We start from the raw sequence: 8131 nt of genomic DNA, 5'->3' as shown, positions 1-8131 counted from the left end.
CGGCGGACCAGGCATCCAGATTTCCCACACCAGCCATCCGTGGCCTCTGATTTCGTTACTCCCAGAACACCCCATTATCCCAGCCATTGCAACTTTGGGCTGTGGAACCCAGACCCCATTCCCCTTCTTAATTGGTCTCTGGCTGTACTTCCTCCCACAGCGTCCACGGCAGGGTTGGCCCACACCTTTGCTGAGTGGATCACTGCATGGGAAGTTACGTTGGAAAGCAAGGCGGTTGCCTGGGTAAGTATAGGACAAACACACAGTCTGGTCTGAGATATTGGAAAGTAGAGACTGTAAAGCAGTTTGGGGACTTTTTACTTCCCCTCTTTCCCTGTTCTGGGTAGTTTTATGTCAACTTGACACAAGCTAAAGTCAATCCGAGAGGAGGAAACCTCTGTTAAGGAAATGCCTCCGTAAGATCAGGCCTAAATAACATGCCTTCCCGTGATCCATGCTGTCGACATGACTGTCCCCACTGTCCTCATATAGGCCTGGCCTGGGCATATAAGTTACATATATATTCCGTTTCCTGGGTCCCCAGAGCCCATGCAAACCAGAGATTAGCAGCACAAGTCTGCATTCACAGCACTTCTCTGGAGAGATGGGAGATGGAGACAGAGTTCTAGGACGTTCATGGCCAGCTAGCCTGGTGTCCATGGTGACAAAATAACAAAGAAATTCTGCCTCAAGCAAGGCAGATGGTGAGGATCCACACACAAGTGCCATGGCACAAGGGTACGTCCTGTGTGTGCTTCCATGTGCGCATGTACGTGCAAACACACACTTCCTCCTTCCTTCCCTCCCCCTGCCCTCTCTCCTGTGTGTGTGTGTGTGTGTGTGTGTGTGTGTGTGTGTGTGTGAGAGAGAGAGAGAGAGAGAGAGAGAGAGAGAGAGAGAGAGAGGTTTATAAAAAGAAGAAAGGGTCGGGCAGTGGTGGCACAAGTCTTTAATTCCAGCACTCAGGAAGCAGAGGCAGGCAGATGTGAGTTCCAGCTTGGTCTACAGAGTGAACCCCAGGATATCCAAGGCTACACGGAGGGACCCTATCTCAAAAAGGAAGACGTGGAGGTGGAAGGGAAGGTGGGCCCCGAGGAACAAACGGTTGCATAGATAGGGGCTTGGTACCAACAAAGAGTCGCGACCAAATGCTATGCCCAAGGAGCGGCATCTAGGCGTCAGTGGGCCTCGGCGACGGCTCAGTGACTGGGAAGTTAGGATGGTGGTCAGCACACAGGCTAGGGACACAGTGCCGGGGAAGACCCTTGGTTTCAGGTGCCTGTGGCACAATCCCTAAGTCTTCACGGTGTCCTGGGCCTCGCTCCCTACTGTGGCCAGATCACATTCTACTCTGAATGCCCAGGCTTATCCCACCTGCTCCCCATGCAGGTTTTCTAACACTTCAGTTGTGAGGGAAGATCTAAGCATCCTGGCCACCACCAGACTCACTCCCGATGAATGAGGCAGCTCTGACAAGCATTGAACCTACCCCTCTCCCAGCTCCCTTGCCCCACCCAAGCCCAGCTACATTCCTCTGGGCACTTGGAGCCTTCAGAAGGGACTTAACAGGAGTGAGTCCCCAGGAGTGGACATTTCAGGAGCACAGCCCTACTCCTGCTCTGCTGTGTTCCAATGGCCCGCAGAAATACGCAGAGCTCCAGCCACACGGCCTGTCACTAAGAATGCCACCAAAACTTCCCCACTGTAGGAGCTGAAATCCTCGGGAACTGAGAACTAAATCGAACCGTCCTTCCCTGAAGTTCTTCTGCCTGGTGTTTTTGGTCATGGTGACACTGGAGTTACTAAAATGCAGGAGACTGAGGCACTTGCTGAAGTCAGGAAGGCGTGGAAATAGTATTTTTCCATTCGGTTTCTCCAGGCATGTTGCGTGGGTGCTACACCAGCACCGGACTTGAGTTCCATGGCTCCTCTCTCTGGAACTCTTGGCAAGAGAAAAGATGTACAAAACACAGCAGGCAGATCAAAGTGATCAGGATCGAACAGTAGCACGGGTCAAGGATGAAGGGAGGACAGTGGGTGGTCCCTGAAGTGGGCGGTACCAAGATTCAGTCCTTCAGAGAAACAGCCCTCCTCTTCACCAAGCCAGCTGGTGGGTGGATTGCTAATGGTTCCTCAAAGGAGGGGCGGGGAGAGTCATATGGCCCTCACCTGAGGTTCCAGCCACTCCTCCCCAGCATGCACGCATGCATCCCAGGGACATTGGACAGTAGCAATGGTCCTTACAGGAAGAGTCTGCACTCTGAGATCAGATCAACTTGAAAAGAAAAAAGAAAAAAGAAAAAAAACCCAAGAATTTTGTTTTCAAGGGGCTGAGACACATCTACAAGGTGGCATCTTCGGAGTCTGAGATGGTTCCCCAGGGTTCAAAGACAGCAGTGGGATGAACAGCCTGCAGGGTCGTTGCTCTGTCCTCCTGGCTCTGCTCAGGCTGTGGTCTCGGGTCTCAAAGAATGAGAACAGTTAGGAATACCTGGCCCGGCCATTCTTTAATGAAACAGAAGAAACTCCCCTACAAGCGGTTTTGAAAGAGCTCTCAGGGGAGCCGTTGTCTTCCTGAGACTCCCGTGAGACCCATACTGCTGAGAGGAGACTTTAAGTAAACGCAATCTTCAATCACAGTGTAACCAACACGGCCCAAGGCTGCCACCGTGGACACCTGGTCCGGCTGGATAAAAGCGTCCCGCTCTCTCCGGTCCCGCCTTGGCCTTTCGGATGGCTTGGCTGTGGCTGTCTGCTCAGTTTTGTGTGGGTTTTTTTGTTTGTTTGTTTGTTTTTCCCACAGCAAAGTGCAGCCTGCGCATGCACTCTCGTGTCTGTGTGGATGCAACCTTGATATCATTTAGTCACCCTGTGCCCTTTCCTTCGCAGATGCTGCAGTGGACAGCCTCGTCCCTGCAAGAGAGTGCTGGGACAAAGGGCTCTGGCCGTCTCCTCAGCCCACAGAAGGAGGGTGTTGCGGCTTGAGTGTAGAGTGTCCTCCCTGCTCCAGGGCTTGAGTGCCCACTCCACAGGGGTGGGGATCAGGGATCAGCTGGAGGAAGCAGGTCACTGGGTGTGGGTAGTCAGGAGCACACTCTGTCTCTGTTCTGTCTCTGTCTCTGTCTCTTTCTGTCTCTCTCTGTCTCTCTCTCTCTCTCTCTCTCTCTCTCTCTCTCTCTCTCATTCTCTCCCCTTCCTGGTCAGCCATGTTCTGTTCAAGGCCATCATGGGACCAAGAGACCAGGAACTGAGCCTTCTGAGACCGTGAGGAAGACAAATCTTTCCTTCCTTCAGTTTTCCTGTCAGATATATTGATAACAGGGACCCGAATAGCAACAACATATGGAAGGAGTGAAAGAGAGCACGCGGCCTCTTCCCCTCCTGTGACCTTGAGCCACAGCTACGGCAAAGCCCACAGTGGCCCCACACAGCCCATCCATTGTCCCCCACAGTAGCAGAGTGTTCATCTGGGCACGTGGCCATGCAAAATGGAGGTGACATCCTTGTTCTAGGTAGTGGAGATACAGCAAGGTGGTCCCGTGACTCCACATTCTTTCCCCTGCCTGAACTATGTGTGCTGCCGTCTTGGGCCACTGGGATGCGACCTCTCCTGTGGAAAGTGGAACAGTGTATTGGAGGAGACTGAGGCTGTGGAAGACTGAGTCAGTCCCTTCTGGTCCCTGTGAGAGACGTAAACGCCCACACTGCTTATTTTGTTTTTACTGTGTGGGGCTGTCTGTACCTTGGACCTGACCTGTCACCTTAATTACAGCAGCTCTGTCCCATGATAGGCTTATCTTGAGGTGGATGGATTCAAGCAGCTCTAAGTCACCAAGGTCCATCTACACAGTCATCATCAGAGCCTGTGTAGACCCTGGAAACCCATCGTGGCTGCCAGATGGTTCTCTGGGAAACGAAGGTCTCCATTAACCCCTTGTCTGCCAGCTGTGTCCCAAGTGGGAGGCACTGAGAAGGTCCCTAGAGACGCATCCATAAATGGGATTGCTATTACTGCACTGCCCTCCCTAGGAGAAGCCTCATCTTTCGTGGTCCAAGATGGCGGTAGCCACAGCTCAGACAGAGGAAGTAGGGAGGACACAAAGGAAACCTGAAGAGTAGCCGCAGGCCCTTCATGTGTCCGTGCCGCCCTGGTCCTTCTCACGTGAGCTCATCCTTCAGGAGAAGCCCAGACCCACAGGAAGAAACACCGGACGGGCTGAGGCGGAGGTGAGGGGCTGGACTGTACGGAGAGTCGTGGAAGTACAGTGCGGAGACACAATCGGATGCACTTCCACGTCTGTGCCAGCCAGGTCGCCAGGGAAACTTACACGCACAGCTGCCAATCAGACTTTCTCTCTTAGGAAGGCAGACATGTTTACAGAGTGCGCAAGTCACTAAGACCAGCTGGGGAGAAGTGCAGGAGATCGGGAGGGGCGGAAGTGGACCAGCTCGTGGAAAGGTCTGTCCCTGGCTCACAGCTATCACTGGCTGCCTCCTCGGTCCCCCTGTGGGCGCGAGCTGGACCCAGAGTTCCCCCACCCGGGCTCCCAGATCTCATTCCTCAGCTTCTCCGAGTACAGGGCACCTGTGTTGGGGAGGCTGCCAGAGAGAGGGCACCACTTTGTTCTTTTAGGCTCACCTGACTGCTGCCCTGCTGCCCTGCAGATGCTCCAGCCTTACAGGTGGACACAGCCCTAACGCTGCATAGCCACCTTCACCAGAAACCTCTGGATGTGGCCCCAGTTAGCACTGCCCTCACGCCCACCCCCGCCCCCGCCCCCACCCCCGCCCCCGCCCCCACCCCCGTCCCCGCCCCCACCCCCGCCCCCGCCCTCACGCCCGCCCCCGCCCCCGCCCCCACCCCCGCCCCCGCCCTCACGCCCACTTGGCCTGCCCCCGCAAGCCCTTCGCATTCATCCCTTCCTACTTGGGACCAAGAATATTTTCTCTCTCTCCCTCAAGATCCTAACAACTCCCAGTGGTCCATGCTAGGGAATTTCAAGACAAGCTACAGATCATCTAGATTTCAAAAGAAAAAAGAAGCTGATGAGGTGAGCGTAGCGGGTGACCCTAGGACATTGGGCTGACGTGAACAGGGCCGGGGCCTCCTGTGGGATGCTGCTGTTACTGAAGCTTCTCGGGCTGCTGCCCTATGGTGTCCCCACCTCGCCTCACCCTAACATGAGTCACATCCACACCAGAGGGAGGAAGGAGAACGTCCCTTATACGTCACTTACCGACTGGACGTGAGTGTGCTCTTGCGACTTTTCTGAGATATACTCCCCACCACCACGCCCCCTTAAAATAAAGGTAAAGAAAAGAAGGTAGCAAGTGCATCTCAGTTTGTTAGAGGGGTTGCTTAGCATGCACCAAGCTCGGGGTTCGAATCCCTTACTTGGTAAAACCTAGAGCAAGACTGCCTCGGCACTGGGGGGTAAAGTCAGTGGGCTCAACAGTTCAAGGCCACCCTAGGCTGCATAAGACACCGTCTCAAGAAGATACAGGGAAGAAAACAAAAAGGTACAAAGCTTTAGAACAAGAAGGCGGGAAGGTGCAGGTATGAGGACAGCGTGGACTCCTGAGGGCCCTCAAGAGGGTGAATCACAGTGGGGGAAGTGGCCAGGGTTGGTTATCCCCAAAGGTGGAGGGGGGGGGCAGAGCCCCACAGATTCCTCAGGCAGTGGTGACAAACAGCTCACTGATTTGGCCTATTGTCTACAGGGCAGTCACTTCCCCCTTGAAAAGCCCCAGCGCCTTCCAGGAACCGCACCAGAGCGCCTGTTTCCACTTCCCTTCACCAGAAGTGTTCCGTAGTCCCTTCTGGTCTGATCTGGCCCACAGGTTCCTTTGCAGGCAAATGGGATCCCGTTTATGGTACGCTGACCTCCCCCTGCTGTGGGCTTGCCCTGCGACCACAGCGGGCAGAGACCGGCTCTGGCTTTAGCCTCCAGTGAGGGGATCCCAGGTGAAGACATGGGGCCCGGAGAGGAACCAGGCTCCTCGCTTCTGCAAACAACCCTGAACGTTGGTACGAGAAGCCTAAAGTATCTGAAAACTATCAGGATATCCAGTGTGGCCCCGAGAGCACAGCCTCCATCACCTGGACGGGCAATGCCTCCGACACCTTTAGAGCTTTGTGGCCCCAAAGACTTCACCCCTCTCTGCCTTTAATATTTATTGAACTGACAGTGCTCAGTGTATGTATTTATGAGATATAGCATGTTGCTGTGCCTGTATCCATGGTGTAATGATTACACCAGGGCCTACCTATCACATAAAAACGTTTATCCTTTCTGCATATGAGAACCTTTCAAAACCTTTGCCTTTTTAAGCTACCTTAAAATATGCTTGATACGTTGTTTTCAGCCACGGCCACCCTACCATGCCACAGAACATCAGAAGTGATTCCCCCCCAACTGACCCTAGCCTGGTTAACCACGCTCTTGCACCCCCAGCCCACAGTAACACACATTCTTAACTCAATTTCCTTGAAGTCAACTTTTCAGCTCCCACATGTGAGAATATGTTGAGTTCCCCACTCTTTCGCCTTTTGGACTTGATGGATAATATGCCAGTTTGCTAAGAAAGCTATAACAAATACATCTGATGCTGGGCAGCTTAAACAACATGAGGAACTTCCTCTGCGTGGTTTAAGACCACAGTGCTGCCTGGTGATGCTCCTTGCAGAGGCCTCCCCCCCTGGCTCACAGAGGAGCCCTTGTTTGTTAGCTAGAGGACAACTGCTCTTTGGGTGAAGACCTGTGTGTGCTGGATGGAGTTTCACGGCCACTCAAGGATCCTGAGGACCTGCCTGGCCCAGGCTCCACACCCTCCCATGTGAACGCCATTCAGGTTTTTTTTTTTTCATTGTTGCCTGCCGGACAACGGGGAGTGTTTTCTTTGGAAAGCCCAGCGATCCGGCACGCTGCCCTTCCTCTGCACTGAACAAGTGTTGTTTAATGGGCGGCCTCGATTGTTTTGGAGATAGGCACCTTTTCGAAAGAGGAGGAGGAGGAGGCTGTGAGCCTTGGTTACTTTGGCCACCTTCCTTATTTTTTCTGGAAACTTCTTCCCCATGTGTGAAGATGGTAGGTGTCACAGACCTGTAACAAATGCTCATTCAGTGTGCAAGACCCAGGCCCTGGGCAGCCTGGCAAGGCCTCCTGTCAGGGTCCTGAGGAGGCCCGGGGAGGGAGAGGTGAAGGAAGCCGAGCCTGGGAAAGTCCCACCCTGCAGTGTGAGCTTGCTGGCCGTTTGGGGACCTGCAGACAGGGGCCTGTACATTCCAAACACAGTAGACAGGCTTTTGGGTTTCCTCAGGCCCCTTCCTTCCTGCCCCTCAGCCTGACCCTCCCCTCCTGGCAGGCCCTTCCTGTTTCGGGGAAGGTCAGCTTGTGGTGGAGGAATGGTCATTGTTCCTCCCTCCCCGGGTCCCCTCTCACATCCGGTCCCTACACTCTGAGTTCCCCTTCACACCCCTTCAGAACAGCCCCGCTTTCCTTCTCCCAAAACCTGAGAAAAGAGGGCATTTCCTGCCTGGCCACCCTGGCTCCCACCCTCCGCCTCAGCAGTCTGCAGGCCTGCCGGACCATCAGACTTCCTGCTTTTCCGTGTCCCATAGCCCTCACCTGTGACATAACAGGGTGGCCCTGCGTCTCTTTCCTCACCTTCATGCTCCACCCATCCCAAGACATATTTACCTGGGACCTCATTCGAAAAGGCACAGGGTGAATTCTGTCACCAACATGCTCCTCCTTTCAGGCAGGCATCACCCGGTTGGCAGATTGCAGATGCCTCATAGGCAGGTGTCTCTCTACCATGACTTCATGGCCAAGTGAGCTCCGGGGCCTTTCCTACTGGTGCGTCCTAGGCTGCCGCCTCCTCCTCAGCTGTTCCTGCCTGGGGGAACTTTACACTAGGGACAGACCCAGGTCCCCCTCTGTACTCCCGGGGGATGCTTTCTTGGTACTCTCCGTTTCTGCTACTGATCACCTGTACACAACTCACGAAGACCCAGGGACCTCTCCAGTGTGTCCAGGAAAACTACCAGAGTCCCAGAAGATATCTCCGACCCCACCCCGCCCCCGACCCATTCCACAACTTACTCAGAAATAGTCCCCTGAGCAGCTTG

General features: G+C 54.2%; 1 long non-coding RNA gene across 3 annotated transcripts; it reads left to right on the top strand.

Moving 5' to 3' along the window:
- Positions 1 to 2857: 2857 nt before the first annotated feature.
- LOC311583235 lies at positions 2858 to 6821 on the top strand. 3 transcript variants are annotated; one of them, XR_014774422.1, is made up of 4 exons: positions 2858 to 4459; positions 4634 to 4682; positions 4963 to 5051; positions 5202 to 6821. It is a non-coding gene; the product is annotated as an uncharacterized lncRNA (long non-coding RNA). The 3 variants fall into 3 exon arrangements; XR_014774423.1 differs by having other exon boundaries at positions 4963 to 5557; positions 5722 to 6821; XR_014774424.1 differs by having other exon boundaries at positions 4963 to 6821.
- The last annotated feature ends 1310 nt before the right edge of the window (positions 6822 to 8131 follow it).

The sequence above is a fragment of the Acomys minous genome, assembly GCF_964271855.1.
Source record: "Acomys minous genome assembly, chromosome: 14".
NCBI lineage: Eukaryota > Metazoa > Chordata > Mammalia > Rodentia > Muridae > Acomys > Acomys minous.
The sequence above is the reverse complement of the archived record's forward strand: the minus strand, read 5'-3'. Positions and strand labels throughout refer to the sequence as shown.